The sequence below is a fragment of the Vipera berus genome (assembly GCF_964194415.1).
Source record: "Vipera berus genome assembly, chromosome: 15".
NCBI lineage: Eukaryota > Metazoa > Chordata > Lepidosauria > Squamata > Viperidae > Vipera > Vipera berus.
The window spans coordinates 5,885,326-5,894,187 of NC_138218.1; positions in this window are offsets into that span (position 1 = coordinate 5,885,326).

The window sequence follows — 8,862 nt, forward strand, 5'->3', positions numbered from 1 at the left end:
GAAAGAAAGAGAGACAGAGGGAAAAGGAAGGAAATAATTGAAATAGAAACAGAAATAATAATAATAATAATAATAATAATAATAATAATAATAATAATAATAATAATAATAATAATAATAATAATAATAATAAATAAAATAGAAATAATAAGGACTGGGAGGGGTTAATTTAATTTACCCGGTGGTCCAGCCACCTGGTTTTCGAAGGAGCGGAGGAGTTAAAAGGGCTAAGACCAAGCTGGCATTCTGGAGGCAAGTTGTTCCACTGATTAATAGAATAACAGCGTTGGAAGAGACCTTGGAGGTCATCTAGTCCGACCCCCTGCTCAGGCAGGAGACCCTATCCCATTCCAGACCAATGGCTGTCCAGTCTCTTCTTAAAAACCTCCAGTGTTGGAGCACCCACAACTTCTGGTGGCAAGCCGTTCCACTGGTTAATTGTTCTCACTGTCAGGAAATTTATCCTTAGTTCTAGGTTGCTTCTCTCCTCGAACTAAGGGGTTGGAACAATTAGTCAGTGGGACGGCTTGCCTCCAGAAGTGGAATGACTTGCCTCTAGAAGCAGGAACGGCTGTTGGAAGAATTTGGGAAATGTGTAAGAAAAAGCTCTTTTTCCTACTTTCCTACTTCCTACTGCTAAGCTTGTAAGCCGCCCTGAGTCTTCGGAGAAGGGCGGGATATAAATGGAATTTAAAAAAAAAAAGGATTTGGTATACCCCCCTCCTCGCCCCCCCCCCCCAAATTTGGTTGCCGTATTAGCCTGAGATCACTTTCGGTAGATCTCTGCACCGGTTAAAATAGGTTTACCAAGGGAAAATCTTAGGAATTTTTTAAATTTTTTTAAAAAAAAAAAGCAAAGGCATTTATAGCCCACACTTGTAAAAATGCAGTTTTCACAAACAGCATTGTTTTAAAAATTCTCTTGGTCCAGAGATGGAAGGCTGGGTGCTGATTAGAGGTTCCCGAATAGCAGATATTTATTTTATTTTATTTTGGGAAGGGGGGTTGACCAAACTACACGATGCTTGCCAATTCCACATTTCAAATGTCAAAGGGAATGTCTTGTCTTGCCTGTTCTGAACCTCCCCCCCAAAAAAGGGGGGGTCTGTTCCCATCCCATCAATCCACAATTTTGATTTGATTTCTTTTCTTTTTTTTAACCAGAAGGCAGTGAGGAAACTGGCTTCATAAATTCCTGCTTGAAAATAAAATAAAACCACCTTTAACCTCTTCATTACCATTGTCCGCCCCCTCCTCCAAAAAAGCCCCCCCCAAAACAGAAAAACTTCAGAAGTTTGGGGAGCCCATGGCAGTTTCCCCAAAAGTAGGGCTGCAGTTAATTAAGGATAATGGGCATTGCAGTCCCCTTTCCCATCAATTTTTTTCTTCTAATTCCTTTGTCTGATTTATTCAGGTGATGCGAGCCAAGTCTGAGTGATGCTTTTAATTCAGTTTTCATTTCCAGAGAGAGCTAATGACTCAGAATTGCCTGATGCCATGTTTAAGGAATATCTTTCTGATTGGCACCTATTCATATTTTGCAAAAAAAAAAAAAGGGTGGGGTGGGGTGGAGGAAGACCTGGCTAACATAATGTGCCTTTTGGGTCAAATCCAGAAAACTGCAGCAAGAAAAGGCAAGTTCCGAGTTTAAACAGCATTCAGAATGTGAATTTGCTGCATACAAACCAGCTATGGCTCAACCTAACAATGATACACAAGCTATCCATGGTTTATCTCTGCCCCCAGAAACTGTCCGAATACAAACACATTTTTTGCACAAAAGTCCCAGCAAACCTTTGGGGTTAGGGTTTATTGGTTTGGGCCCTGATCCAAGGATATTGGTGGCTGATGGCAGCCAAGGAGCGAACGTGTGGAAGTTGTGAGTAGTCAAGACGTAGGGATGTGTGTAAACACACACAGAGAGGGAGGATTCCCACATATACATTGGGAAGTCCAGTTTGCAAGAAGGCCAGGCAAGAGAAAGAAAGAGAGAAAGAGAAAGAAGAAGGAAGGAAAGAGAGGAAGGGCAGAGAAGGGGAAAGGAAGGAAGGAAAGAAGGGAGGCAGGTGGAAGGTCAAAGGGAAGGAAGAATGAAAGAAAAAGAAAGAAAGAAATTGAAAGAATGAACGAAAAAGCGTAGGAGAGAAAGAAAGAGAGAGAGAGCCAAAAGGAAGGAAGGAAGGAAGGAGAGGAAGGGCAGAGAAGGGGAAAGGAAGGAAGGAAAGAAGGCAGGCAGGTGGAAGGGAGAAAAAGAGAAAAGAAAGAATGAAAGAAAAAGAAAGAAAGAAGGAGTAGGAGAGAAAGAAAGAGAGAGAGAGAGCCAAAAGGAAGGAAAGAAGGAAGGAAAGAATAGAAACCATAAAAATAATAGGAATATCACAATCTCTTCTCTCTGGTCAGCTGAACTTTAACTGAACAAGACCCACATTGTTCCTGGGGGGGGGGAATCAATCAACCCCTTGAAGCAGAACATACTGGATTTGGCTCAGGAGGAACAGATTATTCTGGCCAAGCTCACTGCCATCCAGCATCCATCTTAAGCCAAGCTGCTGGTTCTCGGAAGAGAGTGGGGGAGGCCTCCCCCCTCCCCCCCCCGGCCCTTAAGCCTGCCAGGAAATGCCGGGGCAGCTCTTGTCTTGTTTTTCACCGAGGCCGTCAAAAAAAAACAAAAAAAGCACGCCCAGCCACTGCCCAAAAAGACTTTTTTATCTCCGGATCTGGGCCAAGGGGAGACAGGCAGGGCCGTACCCCAATCATTGGGACTCGCCTGGCTTCCTCACCCCAACATGCTTCGGGCATCCAACCCAACCGGGCCTCCCTTGCCCTTGGCATCTCCGTGCCTCCTTTTTCTTCTGAATTCTAAATATTGCAAAAGGGGGGAGGGGGGTTTGGAGGGCCACCCCCCCCTGTTTTTAAAGGCTTTTTCAGCTGCAAACGGCGCCTCTTCTCCCAACATCCCTTGCCTGCCACTCCTGAAAATTGGGGATCAACTATCCTGATGCTTTTTTTTCCAACTGGGGGTGGAGAACAAATCAGACCGGCTAGAGGGATGCCAGGATCTGTTGGGGGTCCCCCAGCTTCCTCCAGTAGGGTTTTTCCCCTTCCTAACCCCTCCCCCCCCAAATCCAGTCTGCTGGGCATGGCCCGGGAGGGGTTAACTTACCCCGCTGGTGCAGCCACCCGGTTTTCCAAGGAGCGGAGGATTTAAAAGGGGAAAGAGCAAGCTGGCATTTGGGGGGTTCGGGAGTGTCTCCAGGTTAGCTCCAAATTCCAGGAAGCAGAGGTGGGGTTGGGTCTCTCCTCTGACCCCCCTCAACCCCTGAAAGCTGGACTCCTGTTTTAAGGGCAGTGCATCTCTGAGAAGGCTGTAGAACATCCAGCGAGAAAACCTGGAAGGCAGAAGTTTGCTGGGTCCTAGCGTGTGTCTTTTTCTCTCTGCTTCCCCCTTTCCTCTCCTCCTCCTCCTCTTCCTCCTGCTGTGCCCTGATCCAATTTCAGCAGCTTTCCAAAAGGGAATGCGGAAGACTTTTCCTTCCAAAGGATGGCAGCTGACAGGGACGTGTAGAGAAGATGGCCAGGCTGTTCCCAGGTCTTCAGTTCTTTTTCTGCTTGGAGAAAAGGATTTTAGAATAGAATAGAATAGAATAGAATAGAATAGAATAGAATAGAATAGAATAGAATAGAATAGAATAGAATAGAATAGAATAGAATAGAATAGAATAGAATAGAATAGAATAGAATAGAATAGAATAGAATAGAATTAAGGAAATAGAATAGAATGGAATGGAATAGAATAGAATAGAATAGAATAGAATAGAATAGAATAGAATAGAATAGAATAGAATAGAATAGAATAGAATAGAATAGAATAGAATAGAATAGAATAGAATAGAATAGAATAGAATAGAATTAATGGAATGGGGAATAGAGTAGAACAGAATAGAATAGAATAGAATAGAATAGAATAGAATAGAATAGAATAGAATAGAGTAGAGTAGAGTAGAGTAGAGTAGAGTAGAGTAGAGTAGAGTAGAGTAGAGTAGAGTAGGAAGGGACCTTGGAGGTCTTCTAGTCCAGCCCCCTGCTCAAGCAGGAGACCTACGCCATCTCAGACAGGTGATTTTCCAGTCTCTTCTAAAAACCTCCAGTGATGGAGCACCCACGATTTCTGGTGGTAAGCTGTTCCACTGGTTAATTGTCCTCACTGTCAGGACGTGTCTCCTTCATTCCAGGTTGCTTCTCTCTTTGATCAGTTTCCATCAATGGTTTCTTGTCTTGTCTTCAGGTGCTTTGGAGAATAGTTTGACCCTTTCTTCTTTGGGGCAGCCCCTCAAATCCTAAAACACTGCTATCATGTCACTCCTATTCCTTCTTTTCTTTAGCCTAGCCAAACCCAAGTTCCGCAGCCTGTTCTTCATATGTTTTAGTCTCCATGCCTTTAATCATCTTAGTTGCTCTTCTCTGAATTTTTTTTCCCAAACTCTCAACATCTTTTTTTGTGATATGGTGACCAAAATTGGCTGCAGTATTCCAGATGTGGCCTCACTGGGGTTTTATAAAGCGGTTACTAATACCTCATGTGATCTTGATTCTATGCCTCTATTTGTACAACCCAGGATTGTGTTAGCTTTTTTGGCTGCAGCTGCACACTGCTGGCTCATAGTCAAGTGATCATCCTGGGCATGGATTTATACCAAACCGTGCCAAGCAGACAGAGCAAGCCCTGTTTGCTGAAGTCACCATAAGCCATCTGGATTTTCACCCAGGAATTCTGAATTCACCCTTTTTCCTGGATCTGGCAGCCTGTTCAGACGTGTAATTAAGCAATGTGTAAGAAAAAGCTCTTTTTCCTATTTCAAAAAAGGATTTGGTATACAACCTCTTCTGCCCTCCAAAATTCAGTTGCCATAGTAGCCCGAGATCACTTCCGGTAGATCTCTGCACGGGTTACCAAGGGATAATATTAGGATTTTTTTTTAATTTAAAAAAAAAGCAAAGGCATTTATAGCCCACACTTGTAAAAATGCAGTTTTCACAAACAGCATTGTTTAAAAAATTGTCTTAGTCCAGAGAGTGAAGGCTGGCTGCTTTACTAGAGGTTCCCGAATAGCAGATTTTTTTTATTATTATTTTTGGGAGGGGGTGTTGACCAAAAGACAGGATGCTTGCCAATTCCACATTCCACAACTCCACGTCTTGTTTCGCTTGTTCTGAACTTCCAAAAAAAGGTGGTCTGTTCCCATCCCATCAACCCACAATTTTGATTTGATTTCTTTGTTTAACCAGAAGCAAGTGAGCGAAACAGCTTCATAAATGCCTGCTTGGAAATAAATAAAACAACCTTTAACCTCTTCATCACCATTCTCCGCCCCCCCCCAAAAAAAAGTTTGGGGAGCCCATGGCAGTTTCCCCAAAAGTAGGGCTGCAGTTAATTAAAGATAATGGGCATTGCAGTCCCCTTTCCCATCATTTTTTTTTCTTCTAATTCCTTTGTCTGATTTATTCAGGTGATGCGAGCCAAGTCTGAGTGCTGCTTTTAATTCAGTTTTCAATTCCAGAGAGAGCTAATGATTAAGAAGTGCCTGATGCCACTTTAAAGGAATATCTTTCTGATTGGCAACTATTCAGATTTTGCAAAAAGGAGGAGGAGGAGGAGGAGGAGGAGGAGGAGGAGGAGGAGGAGGAAGTCCTGCCTAATAGAATGTGCCTTTGGGTCAAATCCAGAAAACTTCAGCAAGAAAAGGCAAGTTCTGAGGTTAAATGGCACTCAGAATCTGATTTTTTTTTTAATCCCATTTATATCCCGCCCTTCTCCGAAGACTCAGGGCGGCTAACAGTTTAAAGCACAAATCAATGTGCTTAGCAATAGCCTTCATTCTATGTATATGCCTGCTTATTATTAGGGCTTTCACACACACCCCAAGCGGCATTATTACAAAGTCAGCTTAATTGCCCCCAACAATCTGGGTCCTCATTTTACCTACCTGGGAAGGATGGAAGGCTGAGGCAACCTTGAGCCTGGTGGGACTCGAACCTGCACTAATTGCAGGCAGCTGGTGTTACTTAAGGAGGCGTTAGCCCACTGCTCCACCAAGGCTCTTTTTAGAGCATACAAAGCAGCTACGGTTCAACCGAACAATGATATACAAGCCATCCGTGGTTTATCTCAGCCCCCAGAAACTGGAATACAAACAGATTTGCAGAAAAGTCCCAGCAAACCTTTGGGTTAAGAGTTTATTAGTTTGGCACGGATCCGAAGGTATTTGTGACTGATGATAGCCAAGGATGCAATGAGACAAGGCCTACGGATGTGTGTAAACACACAGAGGGAGGATTCCCACATATACATTGAGAAGTCCAGTTTGCAGAACGGAAGGAAGGAAGGAAGGAAGGAAGGAAGGAAGGAAGGAAGGAAGGAAGGAAGGAAGGAAGGAAGGAAGGAAGGAAAAGAAAGGAAGAAAGAGGGAAGGGAAAGGGGGAAGGAAGGAAGGAAGAAAGGAAGGAAGGAAGGGGAAGGGGGAAGGAAGGAAGGAAGGAAGGAAGGAAGGAAGGAAGGAAGGAAGGGAAAGGGAGAAGGAAGGAAGGAAGGAAGGAAGGAAAGAAGGAAGGAAGGAAGGAAAGGGAAGGAGGAAGGAAGGAAGGAAAAGAAAGGAAGAAAGGGAAGGGAAAGGGGGAAGGAAGGAAGGAAAGGGAAGGGGAAGGGGGAAGAAAGAAAGAGAAAGAAAGGAAGGAAGGAAGAGAAAGAAAGGAAGAAAAAGAAAGAGGGAAGGGAGGAGGGGAAGGGAAAGGGAGAAGGAAGGAAGGAAAGAAGGAAGGAAGGAAGGAAGGAAGAGAAAAGAGGAAGGAAGAAAAAGAAAGCAAGAAAGAAAGAGAAAGAGAGGGAAGGGAGGAGGGGAAGGGAAAGGGAGAAGGAAGGAAGGAAGGAAGAGAAAGGAAGAAAGAGAGAAGGGAGGAAGGGAAGGGAAAGGGGGAAGGAAAGAAAGAAAGAAGGAAGGAAGGAAGGGAAGGGGAAGGGGGAAGGAAGGGGAGGAAATGGAAGAGGTGGGGGAAAGGAAGGAAGGAAAGAAGGGTGAGGGGAAGGGGAGGAAAACAAGCAAGAGGCAGAAGAATAAACCAAATTTATTGAAAATGTATTTCTAAGCCACAGTCGAATCCCTCCTGAATCTGCCCTAACCGCCCCCCCCCCAAAAAAAACCAACAAAAATTCTCCTGTTGTTCCCTCCCCAGGTTTTGCTGCTGCTGCTGCCCTCAGACTGAATGCCGGGGTGTGTGTGTGCAACATGAACCCCTTGTACCTGTTCTTTAAAGAAGCCCCCATCACAGCATCCCCATCGTCCCATGATCGGAATCTGGTTGCTGGGCAACCAGCAGGCGTTTGCAAGGGCTGCAGCATCCCGGGACGCATGGCCGCCTTCCCATTCGGCTTCTGACCAGCAAAACCCATGGCAGAAGCCCGCTTCGCTTATGGACTGTGGGACTTGCTTACCGGCTGCAGTGGCTCCCTGCAGAACCCCGGCAACACACACACTGAACAGCCGCCTTGCTTAGCAACGGACGTCCCGCTCCCAAATCTGGTCGCAATTTGAGGACTCCTCGTGCTCAGTCTCTGGGCTCAGGAGAGGGCAGCTGAAGGGCGGATGTCATTGATGGACAGAAGCCACGTTAGGTCTAGCTAAGCTGTGAACAAGCCACTCTGGACGGGTTTAGTTAAAAGCGCTGCAACCATCCGAGTTGATTTTTGATTTTTTAAGATACCGGATTTCCTTCTGTGGTTCTGCACAAGAATTGCAAGCCTTACCAAGTTAAAAGAGGGCAGCAGAGATTAAAATAGGATGTGTGCGTGTGTCTGTCTGTCTCTTTCTCCTCTCTCTCTCTCTCTCTCTCCTCTCTGTCTCTCTTTCTTTCCCCCTCTCTTTCTCTCTCTTTCTTTCTTTCTCTCCCCTCTTTCTCTCTCCTCTCTGTCTCTTTCTCTCCTCTTTCTCTCTCCTTCTCTCTCTCTCCTGTCTGTCTTTCTTTCTTTCTCTCCTCTTTCTCTCCTCTTTCTCTCTCCTTCTCTCTCTCTCTCTCCTGTCTCTGTCTTTCTTTCTTTCTCTCCTCTTTCTCTCTCCTTCTCTCTCTCTCTCTCCTGTCTCTGTCTTTCTTTCTTTCTCTCCTTTCTTTCCCTCTCTCTCTCTTTCTTTCTCTCCTCTTTCTCTCCCCTCTTTCTCTCTCTCCTCTCCGTCTGTCTCTCTTTCTTTCTCTCCTCTTTCTTTCCCTCTCTCTCTCTGTCTCTTTCTTTCTCTCCCCTCTTTCTCTCTTCCTTTCTCTCTCTCTCTCTCTCTCTCTCTCTCTCTCTGTTTCTCTCCTTTCTTTCCCTCTCTCTCTCTCTCTGTCTCTCTTTCTTTCTCTCCTCTCTTTCTCTCCCCTCTTTCTCTCTTCCTTTCTCCTCTCTCTCTCTCTCTCTGTGTTTCTCTCCTTTCTTTCCCCCTCTCTCTCTCCTCTCTTTCTCTCCCCTCTTTCTCTCTTTCTTCCTCTCTCCTCTCTCTCTCTCTCTCTTTCTCTTTCTCTTTCTCTCTCTCTCTGCTTTTGTAGTGCCTGAAAGAGGAAGCTGGTTTAAGAGCCTCAAACTTCAACTTTTGATGAGAGCGTTTCCCTTTGCTGTGCAAGGATCGTTAACACGTCAGCAGGCACAGAGGAAATAACATTTTAAAAAAAACAGGAAGAATTTGCGGTCTCTCAACGGAAGTTAAAAATCAGTAGCCAACAGAAGAAGGTGGAGAGATATTTTGTTCACTCAGATTTTGTCCTTCACTCCAAGTTTTCTGCAGCGCCGTAATTTCTCTGGCCTCTCCCACGTGGCAAAGCTTCAGCCGGCCAGCCACA